This window comes from Mus caroli, chromosome 6, assembly GCF_900094665.2.
Source record: "Mus caroli chromosome 6, CAROLI_EIJ_v1.1, whole genome shotgun sequence".
Classification (NCBI taxonomy): domain Eukaryota; kingdom Metazoa; phylum Chordata; class Mammalia; order Rodentia; family Muridae; genus Mus; species Mus caroli.
In genome coordinates this window covers 10,161,731-10,171,470 of record NC_034575.1, presented here as the reverse complement: position 1 = coordinate 10,171,470, position 9,740 = coordinate 10,161,731, and positions in this window count along the sequence as shown.

Below are 9,740 nucleotides of genomic sequence, written 5' to 3'. Positions count from 1 at the left end.
AAAATTTAAGAACAGAGGAGTTAAAGTAGTTTTAGAAAAGTAAAATAAAAAGAACTAATTATTAATTTAGGTAAAATCTATAAAGTGTTCTTTGAAGATATTTAAAAACAAAACTTGAATCATGAGTTCTAAATAATGCAGTCAGAAAAAAAAAAGAAACTATCAAGATTATGACAGACTCTTATACAAATGAATGCAGTAGGAGGAAAGGGGAAAAAACTAATTTGAATGTTCAAATACAGATTAGAAGGCAGGATTGGATATGGTTGAACACACCCAACTGTGATCTCCCTTCCCCCACCTGCTTGAACCTGCTTGCTCAAGGGTGGAGCTTCCTGCTCATTCGTCCTGCCATGCCTACTGTTGGACCCTGTCGCTTTACTGCTTGGAGGCACACACATGTTCGTCCTGCTACTGGACCCTGAGTTACTTGGCGGGAAATCGGGTTCCCTCCCCCTTCCTTTATAACTGAGTGTCTGGAAATAGTAAAATTGAGCTTTGATCAGAATGTTGTCTTAGCTACATTTCTTTCTCTCCCCGCCTAGCCCCTCTTCTCTTCCAGGTTTCCAAAATGCCTTTCCAGGCTAGAACCCAGGCTGTGATCTGCTGGCCGCACACAACACCCAATTTTTCAAAAAGTTTTACTACAGCAGAGAACAAAAAAAAGAAAAAAAAACTATAACAATAAATTGAGAATCTCTGGGTTGTATTTCAGTCCACAGTGAAGTTGACAGTAGACTTGGTGTCTTATTAAGAGTTCTGATTCATACGTGATGTAATCCCTTGGTCTTAGAAAGGTAGAAAAGGACAAAAAAGTTCTCTTGACCCTATGCCTTATCTTCATGACCTCATCATCTCCCAAAGGTTTTAACTACTAATATCACTACAACAAAGATGGTCTTAATAAAAGAATTTGAGGGAGCAGAACAGATACCTTGACCAAAGAGCACAAAGTGTGTTTGTTCTATGACAGAAATAAAGCAGAAATTGTGAGGCTCCATGACAAATGTAAAGAAGAAAGTAATAGGAGTTGATGGCCCACGAGCAAGATAATAGGTGAAGGATAGAGTATTAAACATATTATGGAGATTGAAACCAATGAAATGAATAGCATGATTGGATGGGGTCTTAGAAGTATATTTTGTAGTAAAAAGGTGAAGCAGGAGAAACAGTTACAGTGTAAGGTACAATCTGGAGAATGTGAATGTTCGTTAATGACTCCTTTAGCTTTGTTTTTTTATTGATGAGAAAGAACCTCATCTGCTAACACAGGAAAGATAGAATACCAAAGTAAATATATATATATATATATATATATATAAGATATGGAACAGAACGGTTGGAAACAAATAATTAAAAATAGTTATGAACACATCATGATAATATTGAGATGCACTTGGAGCTCATTTGAATTTTATGTATCACAATCTTAATAATCTATTTTTTTTTTGTATTTTTGTATCTGCATGATGCACTCTGTACCTATCTAGGATGGGTTGTAAGTTTGACTTAATTAGCCTTAAAGTCTTTCTAAGAAAAGAGAAAGAACACAAATAATTATGTGCACATTCTAAGAAACTGTTGTAGTCATCTTATGATCTGCTTTTGAGTAAGAAAATGAGACTCAGCAAAGGAATGGGAAATGCTAATAAGGTGAATGCATTGGAATTCATGAGTTGAATTAAAGGATAGTTGAAACGGAAAGGATAGTTGAAGTTGAAAGTACTAGGAAGTTATAATTTTGCTTAATTTCCAAAGACAAGAATAAGATCTGTGAATTGTAAATATTGCACAGAAAAAGACCTAAAGGGGTAGAATAAGTCTGTGATTAACTTACAAAAGAACCCAATTTGGTTCTCAGATCCAACATGGTTGGTTCTCAACTTTGTAACTCCAGTCACAGGTGATCCATTATTCTCTTCTTCCCTTCACAGGCATCACACATATAAATCGTGCCTGAACATAAATGAAGGTAAACATGCATATACCTAAGAACAAAATAAACAAACAATAATAAGTAAAATGCATTAGAATATGTGGTTGAGAAAATGGATTTGAAAAGTCATTATATATGATTAGGAAAATAATCTCATGTGTCAGTATTAAATATCTAGTATATAGAATTTATATTATCATTAGTTGTGAAGAAGATTGTAATAAAAAAAATTATATCATGACACTCAAAGGTAAACTTTTTATAGAAGATGAACAAACAGACTCTGGAGAGAGCAATAAGGAGAGGGACTCCTACAATATCTAAGCCTAATATCTAGGGATCACCAAGAGAAATTGGTAAAAGTTGGCTGCCAATTCTAATTCTATTTTGTCCAAATTAGAAGAAAATAAAGGTTGATATATAGAGCTTGCATACACACACACACACATACATATATACATACATACATGAACACATGAAGTGATTTGCTTATGAGACCTGGACATCCTTTGGTAACAAAAAATGGAATACCTTATAGAAATCTCTGAATGCCTTATAGAAATCTGAGACCTGAATCCAAATACTCAGAATGCATTTTAAAAACAGATAGGGTATGTGTATCAGCAGTCTCAATGCTCCTATGATTATAATGGTGGGAGAAACAGGAGACTCCCAAATGCCCTTGATCTAGACAACCCAGTCTACACAGCAGTGAACAACAACATGACTGTGATTTAAATGAAGTAGGAGGCAAGAACTGATAACTGAGGTTAGCCTCTGATCGTATCAAGCACTCTGATTTATACATGGCCACATTCATACTCACAAATATGCACTACCATGTATGTACATGTATGCATAATGCACATAAGTCATATACACACAAAAATAAAAATTTTTGTATTTGCTTCCTTCTTGAGATAGTTCTCAATCAAGTTGGAGAATGTAGGTGGTCATGATAACTAAGGTTGATGCCACGCAAAACATGGGTAAGTATAATTTCCCTTCTAGTTTTGTACAGAGGAACAGTGAAAACTTTAGAAATGCTCTTCTTAGAACCATTAAAGTCAGAGATCATAAAGTATAGCATTTATATTGTATAAGTCATTAGAATCTACAGGGTACTGCAGTAGTGTTTAAGTGCATTAGCAGAATAAGATGAGAATCTGTTACTGGTATTTCAAAGAGAATTCTGAGTTTTTAGATAAAAGTCTTCCTTTCTATGGAAAAATAATAGATTTCTCAAAAAGGCTTAAAAATCTGTTAATAAAATTCAGGCTTTTTCATTAACGTATTTTGAGTGCAACTGAATACTGAGTGGAGATGATAAGAAGAAAATAGGTGACCCTGGAGGGCAGAGAAAAGGCAAAGCAGAATTCATTATCTGGGGAAAAATGATTTTCAACTATATATACTAGTTTCTGAGAACATTCACACTAAAATAAAAATAATTTCAGTAAATAGCATATAATATTAAAATCATCTTCCAAAAAATTATTTCTGACAACATTTTTGTAGTCTATGTCCCTGTGAACTACATGACAAACTATAAGACTCAAAACATGCCCAGTGCTTTGAACTGTAGAAATATTGTCTAACATTGAATAAATGGTTAACGATAAGCTGCAGACTATCAATAAACTATATTTGCTGTACCAACCCCTATTCAGGAATAAAGCATTGTAGCACCCTGAAATAGATTTACAGAAAAGGATGAAAGTACACAGAAACCAGGCCAAGACCTCCTCTAGCATCTCTCATACTATTGACCTAAATCTTCCACTGTTAGTCACTTGAACAAGAATGAAATTAATGCTCACAGTCATCTATTGGATGGAACACAGGGCCCCTAATGAAGGAGCTAGAGAAAGTCCCCAAGGAGCTAAAGGGGTCTGCACCCAAAAGGAACAACAATATGAACTAACCAGTAACCCCCCCAACCCCCAGAGCTTGTGTCTCCAATTACATATATAGCAGAGGATGGTCTAGTTGGACATCTATGGGAGGAGAGGTCCTTGGTCTTGCGACGATTATATGCCCCAGTCCCGTGGAATGCCAGGGCCAGGAAGCAGAAGTGGGTGGGTTGGGGAGCAGAGCAGGGGAGAGGGTATAGGGGACTTTCGGGATAGCATTTGAAATGTAAATGGAGGAAATATCTATTAAAGAAGTTTTTTTTTTTTAAGAATGAAATTAGCTTTCCCTCTATTTTCCATTTTCATGTATGTTCTGTGCAAGTGTGCATGTGTGCCTATGTGCATATATGAATATGTGAATATGGGTGCACATGGATTGTATAAATGGATGTGGAGACCTAAGGTTGTTATCTTATGCCATATCCACTGAGAGAGTCACAATTAAACACAGAGCTTGATGGCAGCTATTCTTGTTTGCCACCTTAATCTGGACTTCACTGCTTCTGCCTTCAGAGGCTAGAATTACAACTGGGCAGTCACAGCCATTCAGCACTTACATGATCTCTGGGGAATCTGAATTCTGGCCCTCAAACTTTCACGCAAATCACTTTTTCTACCATGTCAGCTAGATTTAGTGTCATCGTTAGTTGGTTACTTACAAAAATCATCATGTTTTCTCATAGATTTCTATCTTTGATTCTTTGCTCAATTTCTCATTCTTTATTGTTTTCACAGGTTTCTGTCCTTCTGGCCTATGACATGAGGACACACTACTGACAAAAGAATGAATATCATTCATCTTTCACTAGTATGGAATATCAATTCCCTCATTTAACTATGTTGTGTGTTACTCATACAGACAATTTAAATCTCTGGACTCAACAATTCAATTTCCCAGGAATATAAAAATTTATTACCATTAATAGCTCTAAACAATATGCTCTAGTATCTGCTTAGTGAATTTAAACACTCTGATGAAACAAATGGGCAAAGTACTTTCATTTTGGCAATATACAGAAATCTCAAAAAATATTTACTGAATGAAAAAAAACAGAAATTACAGTTCCCATGCTCTATAAACATGTAAATATTAATTCAAGAATGAGTATATTGCCACATGCCTTTACTTTCAGCACTTAGGAGGCTGAAGCAGGAAGATCACAAGTCCAGTCTGGGGCATATATTAAGCCTATCTAAACTAAATATCCAAAAGATTCCCCAGTAATATAAGCCCCAAACAGGCAAAGACTGTCACAAGATAAATTAAAATATATCTATCTTGCGTAAGATCAGTTTCATCAGCAAAAGTCCCAGAGAAATTTCTGGGATACTGAAATGCTTTATACCTTGATCAGAAGACCAGCTTCACAAAAAATTATTTGTTGAAGCTCATTAAATATAAACATTCATCCTTTCATTGTGTTGGTTGTACACTCTGTCTCAAAATATTAAACAAAAAATTTAAATAATGTATATTTTACATCATTGGCTTATTAAAGTGTGAAGAAAATATAACTGAAGAAAAACTTGGATTATGACTGGGCAGATTAGGGGAAATAACAATGTGGGAATGTCATTTGTCAAAAAACTTTAAGAATGAATAAGAATCAAGGCTGAATGAAATGTCAGTTTTGCATGACTAAAAGCAGAACAGATTGGGTGTTTGTAGAAGCATGGCACTTCTGCAGACAGTAATGATCTCAGCATAGTTGAAATATGTCCTCAGGCTCAAGTGAACCTACTACTACTGTTTTGATTAATGGATATAGCATCAAACCACTCTCCACATTCCTATCTCTAGAGCCGTATATTAGTTCAGCTCTCAGACAGATCCCACCAGAGATGTTTATTTGTGCAACGGTCTACAGCTAATGCAGAAACCCACAGAAAGTGAAAGTACAAGGAATAGCTATCAATGGAGTGCTTGGCTGCAAGTGGGACTTCACATCCTCTGTGCCCAAATTCAGGGAAGATCACAGAAGAGGGTGGACAGACTGCAAGAGTCAGAGGTTAGGGAAGACGGTCTTTTGGTCATGACAGAATCACTGCATTTATAGCAACCATGGCTGTCTGCATGAGATCAAACAATTCAGCATTCCAACATGTAATAGTAAGGGGCAGATGAGTCCAACATCTATCTTGAAGAATAAAAAATATTATACTAAATAAAAATGTGTCCTTGAAACAAGTGTATGTAAAAAGTTAAGGTAATTTATAATGGGAAGTTGGTGTATGTTTACAGTAGTAACTGTAATACTCACAAGGAACTCTAATGTAGAGTCTGCTAAGTGGAACAAAATAATATCAGAAATCAATTTTGGTTTAAAGGGCCAAACATAGCAATACCTACTACAAATAGTGCAATTATTACTGCTATATAGACTGGTTAACAGTACATGTGTGACTGATAATCTGTGTATTGGTAAGGAAGCCTGGTCACTAGCCCTATTTGTGTGGGAAAAGATATAGACTTAACAGAGTTAAAAAATGTTTTAGGATTTATTTTCAGGATCAATCTTTATTGCGTTTATTTGTTTGTGTTTGAGAGTGGGTATATATAGTACAACGTGTATACAGAAGTAAAACTAGGACAACTCAGATCTCTCTAGTCTTACTGTTCTATTGCTGTGAAGAGACACCATGACCATGGCAACTCTTATAAAAGAAAACATTTAATTGGGGCTGGCTTTCAGTTCAGAGGTTTAGTCCATCATCATGGCAAGAAGTATGGTGGCATGCAGGCAGTCCTGGTGCTGGAGAAGGAACTGAGAGTTCTATATATTGATCCAAAGGCAGCAGAAGGAAACTGTGTCTCTGATATCAAAATGCTCTACATTTCCCCAACTCCATTCAGTTTTATTAACTGCATCATACTTCTCTCTCTTGGGCTGATTCAACCCCATGTTAGCAACTCCTTCTGGCTCTCTCTTCTCCCATATTTTAGGATATTTAAGACAAACCAGGCTCCACCTTTACAGATTTAAACAGTAGCCTCTCTGGACCTTCATGCAGAGACATCCCTGCTACATACTGAACATCTTTCCTTAGTCAGAGAGGGAGATTTCGTAACTCCTTTCTTCGACTCTAAACCAGAACCACATGACCAAAGCTGCCAAGTTATGATGCTTGTTGAGGATGAAACATGTCCCCATTGTTCAATTCCATCTTCACCAGCTTTCTGTTTTTGTTGGTTACCTTCACTGCTAAGCTTAAATGTTCTGGAAATCACTTGGTAGACCAGGCTGGCCTTGAACTCAGATCTTTCAGCCTTGGGATTGCTGAGATGTATCTCATATGTATGGAAATACATAAAGGCATGTATCTGCATTCCTGGCCTTTGGATTTCCTTAATTCCTTTTTACAAATTGGAAGCTTAATTAGGTAGTATTTTACCCTGAGGTCACCCCTCCCTTTACTCTATTTAACATCTGGCATTTCTTTAATCTGTTAATCTCCTTGAACACAGAATTTAGCTCCATTACACTTCCTTGTGTCTATTTCCTATTTTCTATTTTTTACCTTGCTCAAGTTCCTTTTTGCTATAGATTTGCAGAAAACTGAGCATTAATAACCACATAACAGAGAATATATTCTGGGCTGTTCTTAGATTTCTTCTGCCAACAACAACAACAACAATGACAACAATAACAACAACAAAACTCTTGACTATAGTTTCAGGCAGATTTTTTGGATAAGGGCAAAAGTAGCCACATTCTCCATGCAAACATTACAAGAATAGTCTCTAGTCCATATACTTAACGTTACTCACCACAGTGAGGCTGTCACTCAACCAATGATTAGTGATAGAAGTTAAGACTAACTGGAAAGAATGGAATAATTTTACATACATGAAATCACTGTTCAGTTTGGTTTGTTTTACTCAACTGTGAATATTGTTTTAATAGTTAGTATCCCCAAATCTGTCAAATATTAGCTTGAATAATTGTTTCAATAACTTTTGACACTATGTAGACATTCAGATTTCTATGTATCAGAACTTCTACCTCTCTCTCTCTCTCCCTCTCATTCTCTCTCTCTCTCTCTCTCTCTCTCTCTCTCTCTCTCTCTCTTTCTCTCTCTCTCTCTCTCTCCTTTTACTGAAAATAGATGTTTTCTCATGCAATATATACTGATTATGTTTTCTTCTCCCTATAATCTTTTCAGGTCCTCTCCACTTCCTCTGCTTTCTGGATCCATCCCTTTTTGCCTCTCCTTTGAAGACAAACAGGCTTCTAAAAGATTTTTAAAAATAATAATATATAATGAAATAAAACAAAAATCCAATACTTTTGAATTAGACAAAACAAACAGAAAGAAAAGGACCCAAGACATAACACAAGAAACAGAGACCAACTCATTTACACACTCAGAAATCCCATAAAAACATTGAACTCAAAACCATAATAAAAGACAGAAGAAAGATATAGTGGGAGGAGTGGCCTTTGTGCCTGAGTGGGTTCAATGCCCCAGTATAGGAGAATGCAAGGCCGGGAAAGCAGGAGTGGATGGGTGAGTGGGGGAGTACACTCATAGAGGCAGGAGAAGAGTGCAGGATATAGGAAGTTTCTGGAGGGGAAACCTGGAAAGGGGATAACATTTGAAATGTAAATAAAAAATATGTTCAATAAAAATTAATACATAAAAAATCTGGTGCATTCCTTTAATTCCAACAATTGGGAAGCAGAGGCAGGTGGATTTCTGAGTTCGAGGCCACCCTGGTCTACAGATGAGTTCCAGGACTGCAGGGCTATACAGACAAACCCTGTCTCCAAAAATCCAATCAATCAATCAATCAATCAATCAACAATTAATTAATTAAAATGATAGTATAATTTTTTATTAAAAACACAAAAAACTCTGATACAAAATTGTGAGAAGAGGAACCTTCAAATATTCAATTGAGTTCATTTTCTGTTGGCCATCTACTTCTGGGTCTGCAGACTGCCTTTGAGAACAGTTTGTTTCCCCAGTGAGGCTCTCATGAAGGAAACTAAAACATCATTCGCAAGTGGTTATCAACTGAAGTTGGCTTCTGGGTTAGAGATAGAAGCATGTGTCCACTTCTTTCAGTTATAGCTCCCTATCTGTTGCAGACCTGTTGAGGAACCGTGAACTCAGGTTCAGTCTCTGTGAGTTCATATGTACTCTGATAAGTTGATCAGAAGGCCAGGTTTTCTTGGTATCATCGATCTCCTCTTGCTTTTAAAGTATTTCTGCCTCATTGCCCACATGGTTCACTGAGCCAAGTAAGATGGATTTGATGGAGATATCCCATTTAGGGATGAATGTCCTAAGGTCTCTCAATCACTGCATAATTTCTGGCTGTGGGTCTCTGTTCAAATCTGCTACAGAAGGATGTTTCTCTGATAATGACTGAACTATGAGTATAGCTGAATTCAATTAAGAGTTATTTTATTGCTATTTTGATGTTGTTATTTTGACCAGTAATATTTGGTTTTATCCCTATGTCACTATACTATGTGGTGTTGGGTTTCTGGACACCAAACCAGTGTTGGTTATTGTTTGCATTTCATAGAGTGGGCCTTTAGTCAAATCACCTACTGGTGGTTGCTACCATAAGCTTTGTCTCACCATTACCCCAGTATATCTTTAAGCATAACACCATCATTGATCAAAGAGTTTATGGCTGGGATGGTGTTTACCTTCCTCCTTTGGTTCCATGCAAAGTTCCTTCCAATACCAAATGTGCTAGCATGCACTCGCCAGCAAGAAAGACACCACAACAGGATCCTTCTGCAACACGTTTATTGGGAGAGCATGACTGCGAATGCGAAGACCCCGAGCCCCAGAACTGGCACTGCTTATATAGGCCTAGGAGAGGCATGTCTACACCTGATTGGTTATGCTTTCAGTACCTCATTTGCATGCCT